The sequence below is a fragment of the Berghia stephanieae genome, chromosome 13, assembly GCF_034508935.2.
Source record: "Berghia stephanieae isolate SIO BIC M18660-M18661 chromosome 13, UCSD_Bste_1.3, whole genome shotgun sequence".
Classification (NCBI taxonomy): Eukaryota; Metazoa; Mollusca; class Gastropoda; order Nudibranchia; family Aeolidiidae; genus Berghia; species Berghia stephanieae.
The window spans coordinates 20311914-20329833 of record NC_088372.1 but is presented as its reverse complement, the minus strand read 5'-3'; the positions used below and the strand labels follow the sequence as shown (position 1 = coordinate 20329833).

At 37.8% G+C, this 17920-nt stretch overlaps 1 protein-coding gene across 1 annotated transcript in view; it reads right to left on the bottom strand.

Moving 5' to 3' along the window:
* The window catches only part of LOC144958867 (cardioacceleratory peptide receptor-like), a 198337-nt gene extending 182278 nt beyond the window's left edge, over positions 1-16059 (bottom strand). Inside the window, exon 1 of the mRNA XM_078891122.1 lies at positions 15842-16059. The gene's annotated coding sequence lies outside the window, so the exon portion shown is untranslated. The remainder of the gene's footprint in view (positions 1-15841) is intronic.
* Positions 16060-17920: the final 1861 nt, after the last annotated feature.

Below are 17920 nucleotides of genomic sequence, written 5' to 3'. Positions count from 1 at the left end.
AACATCACAATAAATCAGTAGGTTTCAGGTTCCATCCCAAGTTGAAGAAAGGATGTTTTTTTCTTCCTGTTTATGTCTATCTGATTTCCATGGTACTGTTTCATGCAAACCTTTTTCAAAAAAATAATGCAAGACAAATCAACCCAAAAAAAAAAAAAAAAACCCAGCCCGGACTGTTAATCTTAAGGTATGAGATTCACTTCCATTCTTCCGGTTTTTACTTACCTACTTATCCGAACCAGCAACCACCTGAGCTCTAGCCCTTTAGTCTTGTGCCATGACGTAGAAGTTAGACGTCTTTTGTAGTTCTTCCAGGTGACCATAAAGTGCGTTACTGATGCTTGGATTTGATGGGAGGAATGTGCATCTCAGGTCTTCCTGTTCAAATCACATTAGAAGTGTGTAACTAGTTTTCCGGAGGACTAACAGTGAATAGGTTCCATATTGAATCCATATTGAATCGTACGATGGCGGCAGCTTCTAATGGTGCTCACACTACCATGTTAGGACGATCAATCCAGGATGCAAATTCCGTACCGCATTCGTGCATCGTCGCAAAGCCGCCTGGAAGCTTCGTCACAACTCATCGTTCAACTCGATGCTCTGCGGTTTCAGGCTAGTTACCACAACTGGTACATGTTGGACAGGTGGCAAGCCCCCACTGATATAGTGAGCGTGCTGTTAAGCAAGATCTCGATCGAAGCCGATTGCCTGCCACCCAATGTCTCCTCTTTCTGGTGGAAAATCCTGGCAACTTCTCCCCCAGTTTCGAGGAGTCGATGTCACCGGCCCTTCCAGGGAGCGAGTTTTTTTTTTTTTTGCACCAGGTTGGGCCATTTTGTGACGTCATTTGAGAATAACCCTCTTCGCCAACCAGCCTGCACTATTTTTAGCATCGCCACAATGGGAAAGCCGTGACAGAGGTCGGACAAGGCCATAGGTCAGCGCGCGGGTTGTTCAAGGTTCAAAGGGTGTGCAGTTGGCTAGCCTACACTACACACTACACAATGTATGCCTTCCGTATTTTTGATTGTTAAGAAGCAGAAGAATGAGAAGAAGATAACATACTTTTTAAAAATGTTTGATATAATACTATAATACTGTAGTTGAAGTTTGAAATATAAGTTAGCAATAGAAATTAGACCACACTATTGTTGTCTTGAGTTGTGTCTGCAGTGGTAGCTAGTGTGGATAGATGCAGAAAAAGTACGTTACACAAATCAAGTGCATTGTAGGGTCCATCTCTGTAGGTCTATTACTATATTTAGGTGATAAATTATTGCACAACTGTGATTGGTAAATTTATAACTGCTGCAAAAATACAACAACAATTTTTTTTTTAAAACGTAGTGTTTTTATGCACCTCCGTTGACGGTATATCTTTTATGCACCTCCGTCACGATGCGCATTCCACCCAATTTCATCAGCGATATTGTGTTTCTGTATTCGGACATGGCAAAAGTTATATTGTGACATATGTAGGATGTTTTTGTAAATAAATTTATACAAAAATAACAATAAACTAAAAAATCGAAATATAGAACCAGAAAATAGAAGTTGCATTGAAGGTAAAATAATGTCTTAGAAAGACCTTATTAAATGTGATGGACAGTTAGGTGGCTCCGTAGCGCAGTGGACAAGCTGTCAGACTTTTTAACCTTGAAAGTACTGGGTTCGATTCCCATTGTAAACATATATTTTTTTCAAAAGTTTACTTTATTGAGAAAGACATCTTTTTTCATTTTTTTTTTCAAAAACTTTTTATCGTGTTTAAAAAAAATTCTTTATTTATTTAAGATCAGTTTTTGTGTGCCATGTCTCTTTTTACCTTTGATTTTTTAAATTATTGTGAATATTCTTTAATTTATTATCATTGTATAAACGTACACTGGTAATCACTAAGCAGCGTGCTAAACTACAATCTAAAATTATTTAAACCTCATGGTCGTATGCAGTAACATTTTATTAATTAACCATCACCGCCAACGGAGGTGCATAAAAACGGTGCGTTGTACTAGTAGTAGTATGAACAGTAGTAGTAGTAGTAGTAATAGTAGTAGTAGTAGTAGTAGTAGTAGCAGTAGCAGCAGCAGCAGCAGCAGCAGCAGCAGTAGCAGTAGTAGTAGTAGTAGTAGTAATATTAGTAGTAGTAGTAGTAGTAGTAGTTGTAGTAGTAATATTAGTAGTAGCAGTATTAGTAGTAGTGGTAGTAGTAGTAGTAGTAGTAGTAGTAGTAGTAGTAGTAGTAGTAGTAGTAGTAGTAGTAGTAGTAGTAGTAGCAGTAGTAGTATTAGTAGTAGTAATGATAGTAGTGATAGTAGTAGTGGTGGTGGTGGTAGTAGTAGTAGTAGTAGTAGTAGTAGTAGTAGTAGTAGTAGTAGTAGTAGTAGTAGTAGCAGTAGTAGTATTAGTAGTAGTAATGATAGTAGTGATAGTAGTAGTGGTGGTGGTGGTGGTAGTAGTAGTATAGTAGTAGTAGTAGTAGTAGTAGTAGTAGTAGTAGTAGTAGTAGTAGTAGTAGTAGTAGTAGTAGTAGCTGTAGTGGCAGTTGTTGCAAGTGGAGGTTAGTGGTGGTCAATCCTAGTGTTGAGTCCGCGTGGAGTCAGCGTTCCCAACAACTTGATCAGGTGAGTTTCCCTACGGTTCATATAAACCGCTTGCGTGTTAAAACGACACGTAAAAATAGTACTGTCACGTGATTATTTTTCTCCACGAATCAGCATCAGCGTGAGACGGTAGACATGGAGGAACCTCCCTGACCCATTTTTAAACCTGCCTGTTCCCAACCTGGTGCAAAAAAAAAAAAACAAACTCGCTTCCAGGGACTTAATTCGTCCAAACGCTGGCACAATTATTTTAGTACCTGGAGGTCGATTCTTATGATTACAGTGCAGGGTAAATCAAATGTTGTTTCTTGAAGCTCGAAGAAATAAGCAACAATGTAAAATTGAATGTAAGCTTCAATTTATTATACGAAAATAGATAAAATGGACGTTTCGGGTTTCCCCTTTATCAACAAAATAGGATGAATGAAACACTACAGACGAATGAAATAATGTATGTAGTGGCGGTGTTAAGATGCGTAGAATTCATTTTATGGGAAAAAGGGATTGGCATTATCATAATCGAAACAATAGAGTGAAATAGGAGAACTTAACAGATCGAACCAAACGTATAGAAGGAACGAAACTGACGTCAATCTTCATCATCATCATCATCATCATCATCATCGTCGTCATCATTATCATCATCATCATCATCATCATCATCATCATCATCATCATCATCATCATCTTTCTTTAAAATTATTATTGATATTATTATTGACACTACTAAAACAATAATAACAATTAATGACCCTCACATCAACAGAACAGCCCCCCCCCCCCCCCCCCCACACACACACACACCCTTAACCTCCCCCGGCCTGCATGATAAATCGAAAATTCAGTCAAGATCGCTAGGGGCTAATGACTCGAGACGGAAGATTTATCGGACAGCGCATGCGTAGAAGGAAGTAAATGAGCTTGGGTGAGTCTTCAGTTTCCGCTCTTTTTGGGTCCCCCTTTTCCGCTTCTTGCACAGTAAATCAAGTCAAATCAATCATGAATAGGAACCATACACATAAATAATACACGTGTTGCCGTATGAAGGATAACGATCTGAGCAAGTGTGTATGAAAGGTGTCAGACCGAAATAAGAAAGAAAAATACAAGAAAAAAGATCATCCCAAAAATTCAATCTACCACCCCAGTCGAGGCTCATACAGCCGGAGTTTATCCCGGTTTCTACAGCGTGAAACAAACAATAGCAAATGCTTGCTATCATATGACGCTAGTCTATCGCAAAGTACTTTCCTACAAATCTAACAGACTCAGGTACCCATTCACTACTGGGTAGACAGTGGGGTCAGAAAAAAGTCTCTACTGCACCCGGAATCGATCTAAGTCCCTTTGCGTGTGAAGCGAGCGCTCTACCAACTGAGATATCGGACCCCCCCCCCCCCCCACCATTTGAAAATGTATATTTAATATTCAACAACAACAACAACAACAACAACAACAACAACAACAACAACAACAACAACAACAACAACAACAACAACTTTGTAATGATGTTTTGGTTTTTTGTTCATCCAGCCATTACGTTTGTTTGACGCTGCGGTTAAGTATAGACAGTATGCGCTTGGCTAAGAAGCTCACAACATTGCCATCCGGAAGTATAACGGACCAAGATACAAATCTATGTGTAACCTTGAATGTTTATAGTCTGGTTAAAACAGTTAAGTGAGAATTACTCATAAACGTGGGTTGCAAAAAACAATAACAAAGGCCTGATTGAGGTCATCTTTGTTCTATCTATATATTTGTATATATATTTAAACAGAATTTGGTATGAAATAAAAGACACTCCAAAACAATTAGGGCGAATCAATGTTTACTTTACTTCTCTCCCTTCCATCAAATTGCATTAGATATAAGATTACAAGAATGTATTAGTTGTTGTTTGACGTTAAGTGCATCTTATTATGAAAACGGCGGGAGTTTTACAACTCACGCAATCGAATACTGGACTCACACGCAAATGATGTATACGATGCGATTAGGTAAAATACTCACGACATCCGCCAACTAACAAATAATTTGCTCCAAGAAACTGTGGAGCACTCTACATGATTCCAGCTAATTCCCCTCAATCATATATATATATATATATATATATATATATATATATATATATATATATATATATATATATATATATTTATATATATATATATATATATATATATACTTGAGGTCAAGCAATGACCAATCAATCCTTGTCAAACCTAAGCAATTGCGTAAAATAGGTGAACAGTCTTTTCAATTTTCGGCCCCCCATTTTTGGAACTGTCTCCCGTCACACGTGAGATGCTCGGATTCGTTGACAACGTTCAAATCTCGCTTAAAGTTTTATCTTTTTACGTCATAATGTTGCAATATTATTTCCATATTTTGTTGTTGTTAAATTGAATTCGTATCACGTTTCCTTCACACTTGTCTCACTGTAATATGTTTTGTTTATATCACTGTAAAGCGCTTAGAGCCTGTGACAACGGGGTAAAGCGCTATATAAATGCCATTTATTATTATTATTATTATTATAATATATATATATATATATATATATATATATATATATATATATATATATATGAGTGTTGGTGGGTACTCGTAGGTACGAAAGTGCTCGATAATAATGGTTAGAGCTAATATAAAATATAAATTGTCACTCACATTATATGGCCAAGACGTTCGTTTCTGTGGCTTTTGTCCACTTCTTCAGTCGGCATAATGTCCGAAGAAAAAAAAGGATTCCGTTTGAGGTTCTTGTCCTTGCTTCCGTTGTGTAGTCTACACAACGGAAGCAAGGACAAGCACCTCAAACGGAATACATTTTTTCTTCGGACATTATGCCGACTGAAGAAGCGGACAAAAGCCACAGAAACGAACGTCTTGGCCATATAATGTGAGTGACAATTTATATATTATATTATATATATATATATATATATATATATATATATATATATATATATATATAATATATATATATACATACACACACACACACACGCACACACACGATTTCTCAGACTTAATCTGGTTGAGCACAGTTAGGATTAGTTGATTTTTAAATGTTTTAGTCTTGTGCAAGATCATAATATTTTTAAAATGTAGTGATAACTCGGGGGCTCTATGGCTCAGTTGTTAGAGCATCGACCTGTCATGCCAACAACCTGAGTTTGAATCCTAGCAGTGTTAATTTCTAATCTGTGGCGCGACAGCTCAGTCGGTATTGCGTTTCGTCTGAGATGACGTTAAAGCTCGAGTGAGCGTGCTCAGTCAATAAATGGGTGACAAAGAGGGAATGCTTCCCTGTCTTGATCGGGCGTTTAATACTTGAGTTAGACACTTTACACACATTTATCCACTCGACTCAGGCGTGGATGAGTACCTGGGTTTAGGTACAGACGAATATAGTCAGATTGCTAGTACTGCATCCCCTGACAGGCAGCTGGTACAGAGTGTAATGTAAATAAGGTTCCATATGGCCTGCTGGGGGTGGGGGTGGAGGGGGGGGGGGGGAGAAATATAACATTGTAAAGCAAATTGAGCCGGTTTGAGAACCGGGAAATGCACTATATAACTTTTATGATTTATTTATTTATTTATTCTGGTCTTCCTATCCACGTACAAATTTTGTTTATCCACACTTCGAATGCGGAAAAAACTAATTCTTTTGACCATTTAGCTACGTGCCTGTTTTGTTTTGTTTTCTGTAGCAAGAGCAACTGCCACGGCGGTTACTGCGTCAATATCACACAGCTTATCTCACCGGGTTGCAAGGCCAAAATATGCATGGTTCACGCTATTGAAAGGTCAACCATATTTTGCTTATAGTGATTCGAATCCACACATACCTTTTCTCACGGTCCAAACAGCATAATTGTATATCACTGCATACATTATCTACAACAAAGGGCGGACAATTTGCCAGACCCACTCAGAATTATCATGTCTTCGCCGCCAGCGGTTGACTGTTACTGTTATATATATATATATATATATATATATATATATATATATATATATATATATATATATATATATATATATATATATATATATATAAATATATATATATATATATATATATATATATATATGTATATATATATATATATATATATATATATATATATATATATATATATATATATATATATATATATATCCAAAAAGCTCCCTAACAAACAGTAACATGAAACACGTAGAACGAGACATGACTCCTATTAGGCAAAATAATATTTTATTTTCCAACAGAGACAACGCTTTTAGCGGACAGGCATTCATTTTACACCAGAGTACGGTGAGAGAATGTTAGTAAAGAGACTTTTCAAAGGACTAAACTATTCGCCGAAGGAGGGTAGAACCCAGGACCTGTCAATCCAAAAGCGAGTGCCATACCAAAAGCCCACAATATAGCCACATAAAAAAAAAAGAAATTAAGTGTGTTTTGTAGGAGCACGTTTGTCATCATGGCCCCCAACAGCGTGTCAACCACCCATCCATAATCCTTTTGTCATCTTCCATCAATAAACACGTCGCATTGGGGTTCTCGCAACTCAATATCACCCCCCCCCCACACACACACCCCCAGCAACCACACACCCACTATCTTATCGGTGAAATTTTTATGAGCTCTCACGTGCATGGGGGAACAAAGCACAGGGTGCCAGCCAGGTTTTGTGTAGATAGTATACGCTTGGCTAAGAAGCTCACAACATTGCCATCCGGAGGTATAACGGACCATCACACAAAACTCGCTTTCTCTCCAATGGAGTCCCGATAACTCTCAGTTGGTAGAGCACTCACTTCACACGCAAAGGGACCAAGATCGACCCCGGCTGCAGTCAAGATTTATTTCTGACCCCCCCCCCCCCCTGTCCACCCAGCATCGAATGGGTAGCAGGGTCTGTTAGATCTGGCGGAGAGTACTTTGCGATAGACTAGACTATCTGTAGATAGTATGCGCTTGGCCAAGGAGTTAACAACATTGCCATCCGGAAGTATAAAGGACCAACACACAAAACATTTTGTATCCATGAACGTTTATAGGCAGGTTAATACAGTTCAGTGAGCATTACTCATAAACGCGGATGGCAAAAAACAATAACAAAGACCCGAGTGACGTCGACTTCGAACTATCTATAGATAGTATGCAGATGACGTCACTCAGGCCTTTGTTATTGTTTTTGCCATCCGCGTTTGTGAGTTGTTCTCACTAAACTGTATTAACCAGACTATAAAAGTTCATGGTTACACAGAGTTTGTGTGTTGGTCCTTTATACTTCTGGATGGCAATGTTGTGAACTCCTTGGCCAAGCGCATTCTATCTATACCCCCAGGCGGTACTTTTACAGGGCTCAAAGTTAATTGCTTTTTTTGAAGTATCAACCAATATAGATAGTATGCAGATGACGTCACTCATGCCTTTGTTATTGTTTTTGCCATCCGCGTTGTGAGTTGTTCTCACTAAACTGTATTAACCAGACTATAAAAGTTCATGGTTACACAGAGTTTGTGTGTTGGTCCGTTATACTTCCGTTGTGAACTCCTTGGCCAAGCGCATTCTATCTATAGATAGTATGCAGATGACGTCACTCAGGCCTTTGTTATTGTTTTTGCCATCCGCGTTTGTGAGTTGTTCTCACTAAACTGTATTAACCAGACTATAAAAGTTCATGGTTACACAGAGTTTGTGTGTTGGTCCGTTATACTTCCGGATGGCAATGTTGTGAACTCCTTTGCCAAGCGCATTCTATCTATACAGTATCTGCTGTTCTAGACACGTGAACTCATCTTGATGGTCGATATGAAATTGACAAAAAGAAGAACAAAAATCAATGAGAATGGTTTGCAGATAGAACAAAGTTGACGTCACTCAGGTCTTTGTTATTGCTTCTTGCCATCCGCGTTTATGAGTAATACTCAATGAAAGTGTATTAACCAGACTATAAATGTTCAAGGTTACACATATTTTGTGTGTTTGTCCGTTAATATTCCGGATGGCAATGTTGTGAGCTTCTTAGCAAAACGCATTCTATCTATAGAAAGTATGCGCTTGGCCAAGACGCTCAAAACAAAACTATGTGTAACCTTTAACGTTTATCGTCTGTTAAATCAGTTTAGTGAGAATTATTCATAAACGAGGATGGCAAGAAGCAATAACAAAGACCTGAGTGACGTCAACTTCATTATATCAATAGCATTTTTTTTCTAACCAAAACATCCATCACAATTTCTCATTGTCTTTTGCAATGAATGAAGCTAAAGTCACTAAGCTCTGTTTCCCCTTTATCAACAAAACACAACTACATTATCTCATTCGTCTGTTTTGTTTCATTCATTCTGATTTATTGATAAAGGGGAAACACGTCCATTTTTATCTGTTTTTGTATATTAACTTGAAGCTGACATTCAATTTCAAACTACAAAATATAGAAATCCTATCAAGTTTCTGATTTGTGGCTATGAATCCAATTCCAAGCGACTTCTTCATTCTATTACAGACCTTCCTATAGTTTCGAATAATTCGTAGATTTACGACATTTTGGCTTCAACTTCATAACATTTTGAGAAGTTTCATGTCATTAAAACTTATTGTTAATGAATTTTGATGCTAGACTAAAATTTTTAAAAGGATTTTGAAGTGTTATTTAATCCTTGTGAGGGCAAATTGTTGATTTTTAAAGTCAACTATAGCGATTTGCAATGTTTATCTCCCTAAGAATTACACATTAAAATGATTTTAAGTTGGCTGGACTTTTAGCACAATAACGCGTTGAGACTACAGGCGGAGCCATCGAAAACTTATAGCCTGACACTAGAACCGTGACCTTTGTAAAGTCATGGCCTGACACCGTAGCCATCGTTATGTTATAGCCTGACACTGAAATCCAAAAGGACTGGCATTTTGACGTCAATATTTGGTTTTTGCACCGCCTGATGAGTTGCCGTTAGTAGAGCTCATGGAAACAAGTTATTTCATTGGTTGAACTATTGAATACAAATTACGATTTGTTTTCTTTTGTGACAAAAAGACTGGCATTTTGACGTCATTTTTTGGTCGGTGTCAGGTCATAACTTTACTAAGGCCACGCTGACCAAAAAATGACGTCAGTATGCCAGTCTTTTGTCACAAAAGAAAACAATCGTGAGTTGTATTCAATAGTTTAACCAATGAAATAGTTTGTTTCCTTGAACACTACTAACAACAACTCACTAGGCGGTGCAAAAACCAATGATGTCAAACTGCCAGTCTTTTGGGGGTTCAATGTCAGGCTATAGATAGTTCGAAGATGATGTCACTCGGGCCTTTATTATTGTTTTTGCCATCCGCGTTTGTGAGTTGTTCTCACTAAACTGTATTAACCAGACTATAAAAGTTCATGGTTACACAGAGTTTGTGTGTTGGTCCGTAATACTTCCGGATGGCAATGTTGTGAACTCCTTGGCCAAGCGCATTATATCTATAACATAACATAAGATGGCTCTTGTGTTGCGTCTAGTGAGTTGTCGTTAGTAGAGCTCAAGGAATCAACTGATGCCATTGGTTGAACTATTGAATACAACTCACGATTTGTATTCTTTTGAGGTCCAAGACTTGTCATTTGACGTCAATTTTACCATCCATAGGAAAATCGTCACATTCGTTACGATACCACCGACATTTTCCACATTCTGATTTCTTTTGTACATTACTAATTTTTTTATTATTTATTTAATATAAACACGAATATGATTTCCTCGAAATTCATCGGACTCATTAAAAAATCTCGATTTTTTAATCTTTATTTCTCTTTGTATACGGTTTTCTCAAACTATGGTTTCCTCGAGCTGTTTTGAATGTCCTCAGGAGTTTGATGAAACCGTACTCCAGTCTACCTATTAAAAAACTTGACACTAAGAGCTCATTTTGCTTAACAACATCATACAAAAGATGTACATGTTGATTTTTCTACCGAGTAAGATCATTGGCTGGATGTGAAGTTCAAGGGCTATTCTGAGCATGGTTTGAGTTAAAAAGTGCCACAGTATTGTTTCCTCAATAGCCATACAGAGAAGATGATTAAAACTCTGATCAACATCCCCCTACTCAATGACGACCTTACGAGCATAACGGCGGAAGATGTGATCAAAAGACGGCCACTTAGATTGATGACTTTGATAGGGAATAATAAATACTGTTCACTGAGAAAAGCGAGCACTTAGGCGAGATGGATATTCAGGCCGCTATCAATCTCGTAAAAACCTGTGTGAAACTCTTGACATAATATAGGATTCTTTTATGGCTTTCGCTCTATGAAATGATTAATTTGAGCTCTTTCATAGAGAGCAAAATCCACTTAACACGCTCAAAGCGCTTTACAAAAAGTCCCTGCCAACAGTAAGACTTAACATATAGGACATGACATGACGCCTTTAAGTTATATTACATTTTTATTTCGGACAGAGACAACGCTGGTAACAGCCAGGTACTCATTTTACACCTGCGTACGGTGAGAAATACTAATAAAGAGTCTTTTCCAATGACTCAAGTATGGCTCGAACGCAGGACCTTCCGATCCGAAAGCTAGTGTCATACCAAAAGACCACATAGCCACACAGAGATATTGTTGAGCAAAACCTCGGGTTTGTGAGTGACTGTTAATGTCCGGCGATAAGAACGAATAGTAATGAATCCACCCTAAGCACGGCAATAATGTGTTCTTGTGATAAGACACTCGCTTTCAGATCGGAAGGTTCAAGCTTCCCTCGGTGCATAGTTGAGTCCTTGGAAAAGGCTCTTTACTCACATTCTCTCACCGTACTCAGGTGTAAAATGAGTACGTGGCCGCTAATAGCGTTGTCTCTGACAGAAATACAAATGCATTATCGCGTCACGGGCGTCATGTCTCGTTCCTCATGTTACGTGTTGCTGTTGGTCAGGGACCCTTTGTTAGGCGCTTTGACCAATTTTAGTGGCTATTTCGTTATATAAAAGTTCGAGTTTAAAAAAGATAAACAAACAAAAAAGAAGAAGTTTCTAAATACATTGTTTTGCAAAGAAGTCGAGTCGTCAGCGGTTATCATTTAAGAAAATAGTTGGTCCCTCATCGAAACATGTCAGAAGGCACATGTCGCACACTTGGAATCACCGGGTTTGTTTTTGTTTTTTTTTGTTTTTTTTTTTTTTGTCGTAATAATCATACTGAGCAGGTAACGGGGGAACTGAAGACTTTTTGGGGCATTCAGTTGAGATCATCGTAATTTCGAAAGAGCTGCGCGCAGTTTTCTGAACTCCTACACAGAATAATACTCATTTGTTTGGTGTTCCTCCAAATCAATTTGATAATCATAATCTTGAAGGATGATGCGCTTTTATGACCTGTGTTTTTATGTGGGGTGGAGTGGAAGGGGGTATGTGGGGGAGAGATGCGGCAGTTTACTAAACCGTTGATTCGCCATTCTTCGTATGCATAACAAAAATGACAACGTGACCTAACCAATCGACGGGTTTGTATTTATATTCTCTAAAAGATTGCGGCTGTACACAAATGCGGCTATGTGGTCTAGTGGTATGACACTCGCCGTCGGATCGGAAGGTCCTGGGTTTGAGCCTCGCTCGGCCCATAGTTGAGTACTTGGAAAAGGCTCTTTACTCACATTCTCTCACCATACTCAGGTGTAAAATGAGTACCTGGCCGTTAACAGCGTTGTTTCCTTCCAAAAAAATTGTAATATCGCCTAACTATATGTTAAGTGTTGCTGTTGGCCAAGGATCCCTTGTAAAGCGCTTTGAGCACGTTAAGTGGATATTGCGCTATATAAAAGCTCATTTAAAAGATTCTTTTAGAAGGCCAATCTGCCGTCTCCTCAACCTTATTGGTGTAATGAAAATACTTTCAATATCAGGTGCATACATTTGCAGGTCTGCTATCCGAACGCAATTATAACTATGGGCCTTATTTTTTGTTCTGCCTCGGTTTGAGAGTATTTTCATTAAAACAATGAGACTATAACAATTTGGGTTATCAGACCTGCAAATATGTACACGTCGTCTCAAACCAATACCACATCTTTTCCATTACATCATTTTTCTATTTAAAATTATTTATTTTTTCTTTTTGTCTTTTTGTTTTTTAAAAGAACTCGACAAAACCCCTCGTAGCCAAGATTCTCGTATTAGCAGGTCTTACGGCCAAACGCAAGTATGGGCTGACTTTAACTTTGTGATGCAGCTATATGGTTTAGTTGTATGACTCTCGCCTACGGACCAGATGGTCATGGGTTCGAGACCCGCTCTTTGCGTCACACGGTTGAATCCGTTGAAAATGCACTTTATTCACATTCTCTGACCGTACTCGGTTAATAAGTGAGTACCTGGTCGTTAAAAGCGTTGTCTTTGTGTAAAAAAAAAGTAATATCCTCTAACAGGCGTCATGTGTCGTCCTACATGTTACGTGCTGCTATAGATAGAATGCGCTTGGCCAAGGAGTTCACAACATTGCCATCCGGAAGTATAATGGACCAACACGCAAACTCTGTGTAACCATGAACTTTTATGGTCTGGTTAATACAATTTAGTGAGAACAACTCACAAACGCGGATGGCAAAAACAATAACAAAGGCCTGAGTGGCGTCATCTGCATACTATCTATTGGCTAGAGGCCCTTTGTGAAGCGATTTGGGTACGCTTAATAGTTATTGATTGGATTATATAAATGTTCCAGAAATCAGTAATGGACATTATGTTATGCTGGTTTATCAGACCCGTTGATAAGTACACATCGGTCTAACATGACTGTAGCCTTCAATTCAAATTAACAAAAAAAGACAACAACAACAACAATGATAATAATAATAATTATTATAATAATAATAATAATAATAATAATAATAATAATAATAATAATAATATAATACTAATAATAATAATAATAATAATCATCATCATCATCATCATCATACATCATCATATAATAAATAATAATAATATAATAATAATATAATAATAATATAATAATAATATAATAATAATAATAATAATAATAATAATAATAATAATAATAATATAATAATAATAATAATATATAATAATAATATAATAATAATAATAATATAATAATAATAATAATAATAATAATAGGGGCAGAGTGGCTCAGTGGTACGGTCTTTTCTTCCTACCCGAAAGGTACCGGGTTCAATCACCCGCCGCTGCGTTGTGTGGCCTTGAGCAAGTCACCTCGCCCTAGCTCACTTGGCGGCGCTGCTTTGCGGCCGACGCCTGGGTTATTCCAGTCTTCCCTTGGAATAGACCCTAAAGACAAATTTCCCCTTGGGGATGAATAAAGGGAATTTTATTTTATTTTTTTATTTTAATTTTAATAATAATGATAATAATAATAATGATAATAATAATAATAATAATAATAATAATAATAATAATAATAATAATAATAATAATAATAATAATAATAATAATAATAATAATAATAATAATAATAATAATAATAATAATAATAATAATAATAAGAAGAAGAATAATAAGAATAATAATAATATATGGTTTTTATATAGTGCCTTACCCGTGCCTTACCACAAGCTTAAATGTTTCAGTGCTCTACTTTAAACCACGTTTTTTTTAAGTTAAAAAAATCTTTCTTTTCTCCCAATTTGCTTGAAATATTCGGCAACTCTGATTTATAGCTAGAAAATATAATCTTATGAGTGAAGACAGAATCCCCTATAACAAGTTCATTGCCGTAATTTGGAAAAGAAATATGCATCAAAAATTTGGCCAGAAAACTCGTCCTTGTAATATCAATCGATTTAAATGAAATTTATCTTTGGCAACAGCACTTAAATTTTGAGCTTTTTGAGCTTTTTTTTTAATATAGCGCAGCAATATCCACAAATGTGCTCAAAGCGCTTTACAAGGGGTCCCTGGTCGACAGCAACATTTAACATGTAGGACGGGACATGCCGCCTGTTAGGCGATATAACAATTTTTCGGACAAAGATAACGCTGTTAACGACCAGGTACTCATTTTACACCTGAGTACGGTGAGAGAAAGTGAATAAAGAGCCTTCTCCAAGGACTCAACTAGGCGCCGAGCGCGAGGCTCGAACTCATGACCTTCCGATCCGAAAGCGAGTGCCATACCACTAGACCACATAGCCGCACTATTGCCACATAGCCGCAAATTTGAGGCTTCCCAAAGTCCAAGGTTTGAGCGATTTATTTAAATCGATCAATATTTGATGGACCAGATTTCTGGCCAAATTTTTTAATGCATTTTTTGTTTTCAAAATTACGCCAAAAATGGTTAGAATATTAAGATCATGATAAGAAGAAAAAAAGCTAAGCGTTTCGTGAAGATTTGATTTGTACACTGAAAAGCAAAAGCTATACCAATATGCAATCGGATCATTATCATTTTCCAAGATACTGAAAAAAAATGTGATACTAATACATTATCTTGGATAAATCTATTCGTTTTTATTTAGCGCAGTTTTACGGTTTTACAGTGCACAGTGCGCTTTAAAATTTTTCAATCATCCCACCCCTCTACATTCTAAAAATAAAAACACCAAATTCCCATTTCACAAATCACGAGGCAGCATTTAGGCTTCTATTATGGAATGATATTCATCATTGCCCATAGCCAGGTACTGATTAGCACCTGAGTCGAGTAGGACAGTGTGTATGAAAAGGATTACCTAAATACACATAATTCCAGGGCTAGAAGGTTGTATTTGTAATGTTGACTTCATCATGAGTGTCACCCGTTTTGTCACTGACCATATTCAATATACCTCTATAACATGGGGAGACAACGCACCGCTCGGTCATTCACTGAACCCAATAATCCACTATGAAAGTTGTTTTCTTTCAACCTTGTGCAGCTATGTGGTCTTGTGGTATGATACTCGCTTTCGGATCGGAAGGTCCTGGGTTTGAACCTCTCTCGGTGCATAGTTGAGTCCTTGGAAAAGACTCTTTACTCACATTCTCTCACAGTACTCAGGTGTAAAATTGTCTCTGTGCTAAAAAAAATGCAATATCGCCTAACAGGCGTCATGTCTCGTTGTACACATTAACTGTTGCTGTTGGCTAGGGACCCCTTGTAAAGCACTTTGAGCACGTTTAGTGGATATTGCGCTATATAAAAGCTCAAGTTATAAATCTCAAGCTACCTTTATTTCATTTTAAATCGATTATAGATAGATGAATGATAATCGATACCTACATTATTATCTACGTAGGGTGTATCCTGAAACTTGCGATGATCTTAGAGTTTTAATGATCCATGATGAAAGTGAAAACTACTCACATTGAGAGAGATAAGGATAATCACGTATCTTGCATCAATCAATCCCGAGAACTAAAGATTGTTTGTGGCTAGCTGTAGGAAATGACACTTTTTCGATACCAGCCACCACGTTCCCTCGCGTCAACTTTTGTGAGCGTGAGTACTACGACAGAGCTCATTCTACGCTGCCAATTTACTCTCTTTCTCTCTGTCTCTGTCTCTCTCTCTCTCTCTCTTTCTTTATATATCTCACTCTCTCTCACTCTATCTCTCTCTCTCTCTCTCTCTCTCTCTCTCTCTCTCTTTTTTTTTTCCTCTCGCTGTCCCTCTCTGTATTTCGTCCTCCATTCTCCCACCTCTCTCTCTTTCTCTCTCTCTCTCTTTATCTTTATCTATGCCCGTTCTCTCTCCCCCCCCTCTCTCTCTCTCATCTCTCTCTCTCTCTTACTCTCTCTCTCTCTCTCTCACTCTCTCTCTCTCATATTCAGACATAATCTCCGTATTCGTCTCCCTTATTCGCTCTTGGTCTTCCTCCTATTCTCTATACCTCCTACTCCTGACTCTCTTTCTCTCTCTCTCTCTCTCTCTCTCTCTCTCTCTCTCTCTCTCTCTCTCTCTCTCTCTCTCTCTCTCTCTCTCTCTCGCTCTCTCACACACACACACACACACGCACTACCTGTCATTCAAGAAGTCACTCACCAACTATCATTCCCTATCACTTCCTCTCTCTACCCCCCCCCCCCCCCCCCCACACACACACCCCTCAATCACATATGCACTCTCTCTATTCTCCTCTCTTTTACACACACTCTCTCTCACACACAGACACGCGAACTCTCTCTCTCTCTCTCTCTCTCACACACACACACACACACATACATACAAAAACACATAACATGCATACACATCGGCATTGCATAGGCCTGTTGGATTTGAATAGGTATACGTGTGTGGTTATCTGTGTGTGTGGGCATGTATTTGTGTGTGAAATCGTAGCCATCGTTAAGTTATCGACAGTTCAAAGATGACGTCACTCTGGTCTTTGTTATTGTTTTTTGCCATCCGCGTTTATGAATATGCTCACTGAACTGTATTAACCTGACTATAAACGTTCATGGATACACACAGTTTTGTGTGTTGGTCCCTTATACTTCCGGATGGCAATGTTATGAGCTTCTTAGCCAAGCGCATACTACCTATAAACGCTCATGGATACACACAGTTTTGTGTGTTGGTCCGTTATACTTCCGGATGGCAATGTTATGAGCTTCTTAGCCAAGCGCATACTATCTATAACCAACATACAGAACGATGTTTAATTTCAAACGTTTATAATATGATCGAGAAAATCGTGTGATAACTAATCACTCATCTGGTGGTATAAAAACAATGGCAATAATCAGGAGAGAGGTTGATTTCATTCACGTCACTGTTTATAGATAGTATGCAGATGACGTCACTCAGGCCTTTGTTATTGTTTTTGCCATCCGCGTTTGTGAGTTGTTCTCACTAAACTGTATTAACCATACTATAAAAGTTCATGGTTACACAGAGTTGTGTGTTGGTCCGTTATACTTCCGGATGGCAATGTTGTGAACTCCTTGGCCAAGCGCATTCTATCTATAAACAACCAACCATGTTTCCGAGCACATTGGAGGTGTGTCACAAATTCCATGTCTTGATTGGTTAAAAATCTACCGGTTTCTTGACGACTTTCATGTCTTTTTTATTGTTTTTCGCCGCCAGCCATTTTTATGAGTAGTTATCACTAAATTATATTAATCAGACTTTAAACGATTGCGGTTACACATAGTTTTGTTTGTTGATACGTTATTTCCTGCTGGCGAATGTTGTGGGCTTTTTGACACAGCGCAAATCATCAATTAACACAATGTTAGACACGTGACTTAGAGGTTATAGATAGTTCGAAGATGACGTCACTCAGGTCTTTGTTATTGTTTTTTGCCATCCGCGTTTATGAATAAATCTCACTGAACTGTATTAACCTGACTACAA